The following is a 12652-nucleotide window of genomic DNA, read 5'->3' on the forward strand; positions in this document are numbered from 1 at the left end:
AACATGCTGAATGTTACTTAAGACATATCTGTGTAGGATTAGGATTAACACAAAGACAGATTGTTAATTAATCTGTTGGCTAACAAAAACAAACTTTACTTTGCTAAAGATTAATTTAGTGTAATACCTATGCCTGTTTCATGTTACATAATAGCGTAATCTGCGTCAGATCATTTGCGTCAGACCACATCATCAGATGCCCCGGTTGCACAGTATGTAAAAAATTTATAATTACATGGAATGACTGTGTTATTGGGAGCTCAATTAGTATGCTTTGTTCATAACATTGAGAATAGGTGTTGCAATTATATTTGGAGCTATGAGTGTTTCAGTGCGTCTTGCATTTAACATTTTCTATCATATAGACACACACCTGGGTTTTTTTAAACAGGGGTAACTGGGGCATAACTGAGGCACCTTGCTCAAGGCTGATTCTATGTCATGGTCACCATTGTAGCCTCTGAATTTATTTGAGTTTATATGCAAGAGCACAAAATGATATGTTATTTTCACAGCAAAGAAACATTTGCAAAATATCATTTGGACATCAGGGTAGGTGTATGCATACAATGTGCCACAAAGCCATTGTTTAGTGGTGCATAAATTTGTAAACTTGTCATTTGCAGTCAAAGACAGTAAAACTAAAAAAAAAAACCATAATTTCTGATTTGTATGTTTAAGCAATGCATAAAAGGACATTGTCACAGATTTGCCTTCAAAATGTACAATGCCGTCATGCCTGATCTTAAGCAGGTGGAGAACAAATAAAAAGACTGAATATAGTTGTATTATCTGACACCTGTTAATGTGACTTTTGCAGATTTTCAAGACAACTGGTCAATTGAAACTGCAGAAAAGCAAATATTACTGTATTTGTCACTTGTTGCTGTTGAACAGTATAGCATGGTATCCTCAGTGAGTGCTGCACTGTTATTATTAGCTGGGGTTTGTTAGTGACTGTTTGTCTGGCACAATATCTCAGAAGGTCAATGATGTACAGGTCCACTAATCTGTATGTTATCTGGATGTGCTGGTTCATATAATAGAAAGATCAGTGGTTTTTTTTCTAGATGCCTTGGATAATATACTCACCACCGGCCCATACATTACAGCAACATGTGTTTATGGGCAAAATTTTATGTGGATAGCTTGAATTAGAGTCATATTAAGCCTCCTCAATTATGCATACTGGAGAATAAACAGTTGAATGTCTTTTATTTATATTTCCCTCTCAGCCAGTACTCTCAAGGTCTGGCTTAAAGTAAGAGAACATTTTTCAATTTTATCTCATTAGCTTTTCTTCCCAAAAAACAAAAAATTTAGATACCTCCCCTCTAAGAATGTGTCAGCTGTTTTTCACGCTTAAACTGCTTTAGGCCAAACACGGCCAGGAGTTAAATTTTTGTCGATTCAATTTAATTTTACACACCACTCAGTGGTATATGACACTTGGGAATCTTGTTGCTATGCACCATTTCCTTGTTCTTGATGTAGATTAACCAGGGTCATGACCTTGTTGTCCTCAGAAGTAGTTACGGTCATAGTCTTCCCCACAGGTACAATGTGCACGGTCCATCGGTGACTCAAACCCACAGTGCACGGTTTCAGAGCCACAGTTTCAGCCCGCTTCCCTGGTCTGCCGCCCATTTTCCTCTGTGTTAGGGGCCGTCTAGGGGTGGCAGAGCAGCATAGTGTTAAGGCACAGGGCTCATAACCGAAAAGTTGCTGCGTTCAGCGCCCTGCTGGCTGCAGGTTTATTTCCCCACTGGAGCACTGTTGCTGCACCCTTGGGCAAGGAACTTAACCCAGAATTACTTCAGCAAATACCCAGCTGTTTAAATGGATAAAAAGTATAGATTATGATGATTATCACCAATGTAAGTTTTGCGCTAAGATAAGAGTGCCTGCTAAATGACAATAATGTAATGTGTTCAGACAGCAGGAACTTGTCTTCCTTCACAGAGACAAAACGAAACAATGACTATAGCCCGTTGTTTTGCACAGATCACAGATATTTCTGACCCATCACTCTGAATCTTTAAGCAAGAAAGTCACCGACAGAGAGCTCGAATACCTGAGGTTCTTGTGCAGAGACTATAGATCTATAAAGGCTGACCTTCTTTGAAACTTGAAAATAAACTTCTGATATTTGCACACTGGGTCATAGCTTTGAGTAAAGTTTTTTATTTTTTTTTTTCCATGATACGAGTGACCGGCTGGAGAGGAAGTTCACAAGCTACCAATATAGCTTAATTGGTATTTTAAATGAAACATCAACAGCTCAAAATTATTTTAAGAAGTTAATTAAGTTGCCTGCTTCTATTTATACTCACTAACGGTCTGCACACACGAACACATGGACATGGATGTATCACTCACATTTAAAAGAAAACATTATGTGCACGCAGACACACACACACACACACACACACACACACACACACACACACACACACATACATGCTCACATGTTCCGTCATGCACACACACATACACACATCCGGGCTATATTGCAGATTTTTAAAGAAAATAAACACCTTTTTCACTCTACAGAAAAACAGGCAAAAAAAATTCCTGAGGGGTCCAGCATACCGTGTGGCTGCCCAGTGATCACAAAGAGATCCTGTGTTATGATGAATGTGGAAAGCAGGTCTAGCCTGAATTCCAGCCAACATAAGAAGGCCTCTCTCCTCTCTGGGTCTCTGAGGGTGTTTTCGTAAGCTACTTTAGAATGTTTGTGCAATCGCTTTTGACCACTTTATTAAAAATATCTTTTGATGCTCGAGCTATATCCTGCAGAGGGTCAGCTTAAACAGGTTTGAAAAGACAAACAACATTTTGGGGAATAAACATACCTGCTCTAAATATTTTCTGGGGTGAGCTGAACTGTACGTATTGGAAGGGGATTGAACCTTTTTTTTTCCCTTTTCAATGGCTAAGGTATTACGTTGCCACGTTCAGAAGTAAATAGAATAGAAAGAGAGAGGATTCTTACTGGCTTCGCGTATACTTGTCTATGTCATTGATCGTTGTATTTCACCCCTGCTCTCTTACGGAAACAAAAAAAAAAAAAAGAAAAGAAAAAAAACGGAAGTGGGTGAATCCGGCGAAAGCCTGTTAGTAATACCTGCCGAAAGTAACAGCGCACTGTGAAGAGACCAAGGGGCACACAGCACCAGGGATGTTTTGCAGGTGTCATTTTGACAGCTGCAGCTGTGAGCTTTGCTGGAGGTGGGGCAGCATGTGTATGTGCAAGGAGAGGATGCACCAACTTTCTAGCTCCTTGGTGACTTGGAATTAGAAATCGTTTGATTTATTGGAAAATATGATGACTCTAGACAAAATTAAAAAAAAAAGTCCCCCCCCCCCAAACTGTGCAGCGCTGCTTTCAGAAGTAGGCCTGCTGCATTTCCTCAACCTCTCTGTAAACCCACTTCAGTAAATCTGTACACAAACAGATTCCTTGGTTTTCTGGCACCATTTTGCGACAATGAAATGTTTATACCTTTCGGCCCTATTTAAAAAGAGAACTGTTAAATTTCTTGTTAAGTGCCTCCACCACCCCCCTTGCTGAAATTCCTCTGGTTTGATGGAAATAACATAAAAGACCACCCTCATGTGGCTGTGCCTGTTCAAAAGTGGTTGCTCTGGAATCCTGATGAAAATGTAGCTTCCAATTATACAGCGATCTGTGTTTTCCCTCCTCACTGTACTGTGTAATTTCAACAACAAACAGTGTCTGTTGTCATGGTAGCAGGCACGGGCCATCCAGCGAACTTGTAACGGTTCCCTCACTTCTTCCTTTCTCTCTTTCTCTTTTTTTGGCAATATTCATTTTAGAAACACACGAGAGAGTAAACTACAGCAGCCTGTTTAGACCTCCACTTGATCCTGTTTTTGTTATTTTCTTTCCTCTGCCGTTGGCAGTGGCGTTTGTGTGGTCTAGACCACATCCAACCTTTATGGAGGCCGTCGGAATGTTCAGGACTTCTCGGGAGCACACCTTGTCCTGAGCAGATCATTTTTTAAATTCAAAAACGTCAACCTCTGGAAAAAAAATGAATATTAACTGCAACACAACTCTTCATTTTTTAAACATGAGGGAGCTCACGTAGCGAGGGCGAAATGTTTTGAAGATGATTTTGAAGATTTTTTTGGTCTTTGCACTGACAGTTCACAGCGTCTGCGTGGAAATTCTCATGAAGGGAAGTAAACGGCGTTGACCTTGTTGCACGTTTTGACAGGACGCTACGTTACCCGCAGTTTCCGCCCGGTCCCGTGCGTCACTAACGTTGGCGGATCAAATGTTTCGGATATTTTACAGGCCGCTGTGGAATGCGGGTGACCTTGCAGTTCCTTTTTATACGATTCTCGACATGGAAAAGGCCTCGGAAATGAACGGGTATTATCTGTGTCCTGCCGTGACAGAGAGGCAGAGAATACGCTGGACTATTTTAATCCGCTCATTGCAGGAATCTTGCTGTGGCATACTGGAAAGTTCAGGAGGTAGAGTTTTAAAAATAACTAATAAAATTAGGATGGGGTGAAGGCAAAGGAGGACATGGTGGGGACTCCATTCAAAGATGGTGTCTATGGCGGAGTTGCAAGTTTGAAAAAGCTGGTCAGTCTGGCCAATGCACAGATAGTGAATGGAAAATGCTCCACATGTATGTAGGGGTCATCAGTCAGTACTTTTATCAAAAGAAAGGTATGTTTCTTCAGAAAAAGGGGGTAAGAGAATAGTGATCAGTGATCAGTTCATTGCATGTATTTAGTTCAATGTCCACACATTATATTGACATGAATTTCATCAAGTTTTCATCATAAGAAAGATCCAAAATATATGCATGGGTCTGGGGGGGAACCCACAGCCACAACAACACCAAGAGCTCTTGGAGATGCATACATTTTCTGGTAATTACTTTTATAAGAAATCATTATGCCTGAAATACAATGCTTGCAGGAGGGATGACAACACAATAAGATCAAGCCCAGAATGTAACCAATGGGTAATCAACCCCATTCCCCTACGTGTGCTTGATTTAAATGCCTTTGCCTTGGATAACAGACCCCTTGTCTAATGCCAAAAACAAAAATATGGCATTTCAGTGCAGCCCATTTTATGACTCTGATGGCAGGTGAGAAGAGACAAATTAATCAGTCTGAAACCGAGCATCTGAATAAATGCGCCATCAAGGCTGAGAACAAACAAACAACTTCAAAAGACTGGAAGAAGCACTCCTATGCAAAAAAAGAAGAATATTTAAGCTTTAGGCACTAAGCCACACATTCCTCAGAGATGTTGAAAAACATCAATATTTATTCAAAGTCTTTCTATAAATGTGGTTTTCTGTTGAGGCTGCCAGTAACGCCGGGGAGGTGAGAGGGATCTCATCTTTATTTAATACTTTTTTTTTTTTTCAAATATTTCCCTTCGCAGTGGCCACCGCTGAACGTACTTTAGTGGCGAATATGGAATCCCTTCATGCAGAGATTTGGAACACCAGGCCATCTCCAAAGTAAAGTTTGCATTCCATGGAAGGTTTTGATGCATTTTCTGGAATATGTTGTGTATGCCTTGCTTTCGTTTGGGCCACGAATATGCAGAGCTGGAGCCATTTTATTGGGCAGAACTGGAATGTACTTTTCTCGCAAAACTGCACCTTTAGTCCAAGGCTATTTCCTCTGCCTCACGGATAGATAAATATTTAGAAATTCAAAGATTTATTTCCTGTGGGCCTGTGCAGATCCTAAAAATATTGTCACAAAAAAAAAAAAAAAACAAAAAACGCTATCATAAATACTGTTGAATTATGCTATATGGCAGAGTGTATAGCAGAGTCTTGATGAAAACCTGAGTTTGAATGAACTATCACAGTTTTTGTAACCTCACAAAAGACTATGCTAATGACCGTGATTTGTTTAAAGTTGTGTCAGTCCTGTCAAGTCAAAGCATAACAGATTGTATTCCCTCACTGTGCACATAGGGAGTCTCATGGCATTTGTAATATATGTAAGGCAGTGCTTGTTCTGATGCTTGTTCCAGTGCTTGTTGGCCATTACTGGCCAAACCTAAGGAAGCACTGTCCTTTTTGTTTTCAATGGTGAAAGTAATTTAACTTTGAGGGAAAAGATTCAAGTTTCGTAAGTATAAAATGTAGGTCACTGTTCTAATTTGGACATTCATTTTATTCAGAATGATGACCAGTTTCCAGTAAATGACAAAACCATACTCCCCAAGGCTCTACTCTCTGGTTTTCTTTTGAGTACAATTCATACAAAAGTACAAAAAAGGAAAATGACATACAGTCTGAGTTTTCAAGGTCATATATGGGTGTATGGGCACCTAAGATATGATACTTTTTTGTTTTCGTCAGACGAGTTATTGAGGCAGCTTTGTCATAAGAAAGATTTTTTTGTGTTTTTGCTCAAACATTAAGGATTTTTTAAAGTAAAGGTTCCCCATGTTTATTTGCACAGTTAACTGGATGGTTCTTTATTGTGTAGCATGAAGCTATGCAGTAAGCCTATAATCTAAGTCATACTGGTTTTCTCTTCATTGCCACAGGAAATGTCATTGGCCCTCAACCTCACAACATTGTAAGCAGTTTATACAAAAAATGTGTAAGAGGAACAGGCTCTTTCCAATTAGTACCTCTGGACATAGGTTGATATATATATTTGATATATAAGACTTCTCGCAAGTCTTAAGGCCAAATTCTACAGTTCACGACAACTCTTTTATTAATATGAGTTTATTCAATCACTTCTGCACCCATATGCTTCTGTAATTCAGCTCTCTTACCTCAACTAATCTGGCATCATGGCAAGCCACTTAACCAAACTGGCTTTCTGTCTTTCATTTCACTTGGCAATAATGGCCTCCCACTCCTCCAGTCCTGGACATTCTAGACCTTTCTATGGTGCAGAGTGGGCTATCATGTCCTCCTATTTACCCCAGTGGCTATGGGCACCTAGGCCGCTGGTCTCGTTCTGTCTCTGTTTGAGAACCTGCTGCATGTTCGGCTATGATACTTTCTGTTCCGTGTGCTCTGTTTTTCCTCTGACTTTATCAGATGCACTTTCCGGCCTTACTTTGTAAGCCCGGATAAGGGTGTCTGCTAAATGACTGAATGTAAATGTTCTTCTCTTTATGTCGCTGAATTTTTTTTTTTTTTTTTAGGTAGGATAGACGACTTGCTGCAATTACTATTAGAGCAGAGGGTTATCAATGTTTGTTATTCAAGGTCAACAACATGTATTTTTTTGTCTACAAAAGATAAACATTCAGTATTTATAGGAACCCCTAAAACGTGATAAAAAATTCTCTCACTTTCCACAACACAAGATTCAATGCTGCCTACTCTTATGTTCACCATTGAACCAAAACTTTACATACCACATGGCTGTTAACATAAAAACCAAAACCAAACCAAAACTTTACATACCACATGGCTGTTAACATATAAAAACCAAAACCAAACCAAAACTTTACATACCACATGGCTGTTAACATATGAAAACCAAAACCAAACCAAAACTTTACATACCACATGGCTGTTAACATATAAAAACCAAAACCAAACCAAAACTTTACATACCATATGGTTCATACCACATTATATGGTATGACCTTTTTTGTCATTTTCAGCCTGTGTCTGTGTACCACTTTTATTGATCTGTGTTACTGCAGTTTGCTTCACTCAGTGGAAGTTCAGTGGAGCTCCCATTCAAAGGTATCATGTATTCCAACATAAACCTCATTCTGCATCATACTAGGTAGCCCTTAAAAAAGCATGCTATGGCAGCTCTGCCCGCTATGGTAATGCAGCCGCATTTGAAATATGCCCTGCTGCCGTGATGTTCGCCGTCAAAACAAAACTTTACATAACAGACCTCGAAAAACCACCAGAAACATCCATCTCTCCCATGCCTCTATCCCCCGGGAAGGGAAAGTAGGCCTTCTGGATGAAACTCACACCCACCCTGTCTTATATAAGCAGACCCCCCCTCCCCCATCGACCCCCCCCAGGCCAGGAGAGCTGGAGCACGCCGTTCACTGGGAGTGCCAATTGTTGACCGTGAGTCTGCCGCTGTAAAAAGGGCGTGTGGAATGGGAAAAAGGTCATCCTTGGGTGGTTTGGCCAGACTGGTGTTTACTCTCTCCTCACTGCAGTCTGTCTGTGAGGCCTTGAGAAATGACAGTGAAGGTCTGGGTCCCACACCGACTTCCCCCCGCCGCTCAATTATCTCTCTGTTTCAGGAAGGAGATCACACCAGCTCCCAGACATGAAAAGCAACATCCTGGGGACAGATGACTCAGTACCCATTCTCTGCCCCAATGCCATCAAGAAATCTAATCAAAATGTCTCTTGTATGCAGGCACGGGGCCAAGAGTATTATTTGTCTAAGTTCAAGACATGTAGATAACATAAAAACATTTTTGGGTGTGTGTGTGTGTGGTAGTGGCGGGCTTCTGAGATAGACAACACCAGTTTTCACCAATCATGAAATAACATTTTAAAATGTTGTAGTGGGTGTACTAAAATGTAATAAATTTCTGAAATATTCAAATTTAGCCAACAAATACACTTTAGAGAGTGCATGATGCAACTGGACCTGATTCATATGATATGAAAAAACTGCAAATCACTGCAAACCGCTGTCGCAATTATCAATTGGGACTTTTGAAAATGAATTTTACCCTGCTCTGGTTTAGCTTTATCGACAGTGACCTCTGCTGGGGAAAGAGTGAACTGAACTCACAAAAAAAAGTTTTTTTGAATTAGTAACACATTGCAACACAAGGGATTTGTCAAATCAATTGAATATGAATTATGAATGAATTATGAATGACATAACACTCATTGATTGACATTCATACTTATGACATTTACATTTATACTATATTTAAAATGCTAAGAATTACATTTTTAATATTTGCATGTATTAAGCTAGTGATACTTATACTATTGATAATCTTTTTATTATATTATACTATTGATAATCTTTTTTATTACATTGCATAAAAGACCTGAGACCACCTAGAAATAAACCTATAAGTTCTATAGAAGGTAGAAAAGAACACTATGCTGAATTAGCATCTAAGTTCAGTTCAAAATCACCAATAACTGACAGACACAATTGCTGCTGTTGATTTGTAAGTTCTGCCGGAACACACCTGTGGTGTGAAGCTTCCTTTTCCCATAACCTGCAGGTATGTCCTGTTCTGTTCTGTCGCCCTCGGACAGGGCTGCGGGCCGAAACAAAAGGAGCTCACAGCTAGCTGCTCCACAGAGACCAGCTGACCTGTTTGTTTTCTCATTTGTTTGTAATATTCTCAGCAATCTGTGATGTACCGAAGAGAAAATTTAAACGACAGCTCTCAGCAAAGAACCAGAGAGACACAGGAAAAAGGAAAATGAACAAATGAATGGAGATCGCACAAGGAGTTCTTTAAGGAATGCTCTTAGAAAGTTTTTTTTTTAATGGACTGTGTATTTAAAGTCAGGTTTCTTCTAGGTGGTTTCTTGGTACCAGGCTGCATATGTCAAATAGATCATTGACTGAAGCAGATGATGGTGAAGTCCATCTCAATTGTCTATTCACAGATGTCAAGCCAGTTTCAACCTGGAGCTTCCCTATGAGGCTGACCAAAAACCATCTGATGAGCACTAAAACTGCTTTGGCCAACACTTGATACAAGGACCTGATCATGGACTTAATACAAGCACTTGATCATCAACACTTGAACATGATTATCTATGATCTATACATTTTGCATTAGGGTGTCACTGATTCACAGAACTAGTCATTCTCCTTTTAGAGTAACTCTTGCGTTATCTTCGAAAAAAAACTTTGGAGTTCATGTTCACAGGCTCCCAGCACACTCCCTGTCAGACTACACCACTGTGGTGTTGGCCTCCTCTGCTGCATGTATAATTATAAATTGAACATAAGCTGAAGAGGAAAAAAAAGGAATTAGTCAATTAAAAAAATATTTTTGAAAGTTGCCGGCATTTGTCTAATTTTATTGCAGAACTTAAAATGGAAGAACTCTGTTTTTTAATGTCAGGGACAAAAATCTAAAATAGTAAAATAAGTCTTGTTTTCCTATGTGCAATTTAGAAAAGAAAAAATTGATGAGTGGAACGACCCCATCTACAGACCCCATGTAACTAATTTTAGAAAAAAAAAACCAAACATATTTGTGATCTGTAAGTCTTTGTGCATTAACTAAAGAATAAGGCATGGCATGGTAATGATCTCTTCAGATAATAAGTCGTACTTTTATTCTGGCCACACATTAAGTTCAATGGCACTACACAAATTGCTGCTGTTTTACTTATTTGCACAAGCAGTGTACCTGGTTATAAAAACCAGGTATCGGTCAAGGTAAGCCAGCCAGTCAGCTAGCTGCTATGACAATTTAAATTCAAGCATGCTCCCTTGCTGCTAGAAATAGTAAAGGAATAGCTAGCTGAAACTATTGGCCCATTGTGAACACAATACACCCACCTTTCTATGTTCTATAGTTCAAAGGTGCCACTAGGAGGCACTGATACAGCAGTGAGCAGAGAAACCCTGGCTGATATATGCCAATCCTGCTCCACTAGGACAAAGCAAATTACCCTCCTTACTCCGGGTCATTGCCAACTAATGACTTACCCTAACATGAATTAAGTGATATCTGGGCTATAGGCCTCAGCCTGAATCAGTCTGGAGCTTTAAGGTAATGATCATGAATATGAACGTCAAAGCAGGCAGGTAAACCCACAGGTATGTGCTTGTAAACATTACTAAAGGTTATCTGAGATTCCGTCAGTTTTACTGTCATGATAAATTTCTATCACAAATACCCCACAGTCTTTCCTTGTGTAAGCAAGGCTGTGCCACCGGCCACGTCAACTGGGAATCGAACTATTCCTTAGACTGTTATGTTTTTTATTCTGTTCTAACACATTTCCGCTAAGCATCTGAATTCACATTTTCAAGAAGTTTTTAAGTATTTAAGCATAACAACGTTACCATTCAAATATATTTTACACGAACTCTACGGCACTATAAATTTGGTTTCTTTTTCAGGGAAAGGGCGGGAAGGGGGAGGGAGCAGATCGTCATTCTTCTTTATTACTAAAGACTCTGGCAACAAAGGCACAGGGGAAAAAAAAAACCACAGACACATTGCAGCACTGTCAGACACAGAAGGAACAACTGTAGCCTAAAGGAAACATATAAAGTTTTCCATTTATGACTTCCCCCCCCTCACAATTCATTTCACTCTTTATCCATCTGGTGGCAATCTCAGAGTCAGACAGAGGGCCGGGGCATTAACGCAAAACATCCCTGCACACAGTCGCTTATAGTGCCTGCCATTCCGTGTGGCGTATTTAAATGAATCCATAACTTCGAATAACAGTGCGAGTGTACTACGCTGAGACACATTCCATACACCGACGTCTTTGATTTGCAAATCAAACACAGGCTCATGTGCGTTTTATTCGACAAACCAAATTGTTTTCATTTTAACCACATCTCAACATTATAAGACAAATAGCAAAATTACTGACACACTTCAGGGCAATAGTCCTGAGAAATAGTCCTTGTTTTCATCCTGTGATCTTGCGTAACATAACAACGCACTAATATTTTCGTCAGGTGCCACCCACTCCTGTAGGACAGTTAACTTGAATCCAAAACATGCGTGAGAGGGGAAAACTTGTCTGAGCAACTTTCACACGATTGATTAATACTGTCATCTGTCATTATTGCAAGCTGCCTTTAACATGTTCAGATGCAGAAGTGCAGGATCAAACAAATGCTTTTGAAGATGAAGGCACCTGTACCGCAAAAGTGTTCATAATAATTTTTCTGGTCACAAAAGGCCCTGATCTTACAATTATGAGCATTCTGTCTTTAATCATGGAAAGGATCTTAATCTAGGCAAGCTACACTGCTTTTCTCAGGGGCATGACAACAATATCCCAGTTGTAATTCATATTCATGATTAGCTCTGAGTTCTGTGATCAAAGCACCTGTCTGCACTCTAGGCCAGTATCAGACATTAATATCATCAGATCAGTTTCAGTGTCACTACTGGGAAGTAAAATCTGACAAAAAGAAAGACACTCACCTCCGTTTCTTAAAGATGTGTGACATCAGCCTCTGTTCTGTGAGAACATCAAGCACATATGAAGACAAAAACATATCTGAGGTAAAAAAAAAAAAAAGCAAGAGGTCTATTTTTCCCCCGGTCGCAAGCTCACTGGCACATTTCTGTTCTCAGTCGGGGTAATCACGGTAAGTCCTAATAAATGGTCCGGCGGCCTTGCGGCCTTAAGCAGAGATGTTCCTTGCGGTACCAGGGAGCCCAAGGCGGTAACAGCAGAATTACATAAAACCGGCATGAGCCTCCAGGATAATTGGGATTTTTTAAGCATCAATTTAAACTTATCCTCCTCTGATCTCAGTAACCTTTTAAAAGCTTGAATATGTTAATTTGCAGAAATTTTAGAATGACGAATTCTATAGGTTACCATGATTGGTATATTGGTTGTTTTTTCTTGTTATTTCACGAGTTCCTATATAGACCTGCATAATGGCTGTATTCTACAACTGTAACCCAGTTTGATAAATTACTTTCCTGAAGTTT

This window comes from Megalops cyprinoides, chromosome 17 (genome assembly GCF_013368585.1).
Source record: "Megalops cyprinoides isolate fMegCyp1 chromosome 17, fMegCyp1.pri, whole genome shotgun sequence".
Classification (NCBI taxonomy): domain Eukaryota; kingdom Metazoa; phylum Chordata; class Actinopteri; order Elopiformes; family Megalopidae; genus Megalops; species Megalops cyprinoides.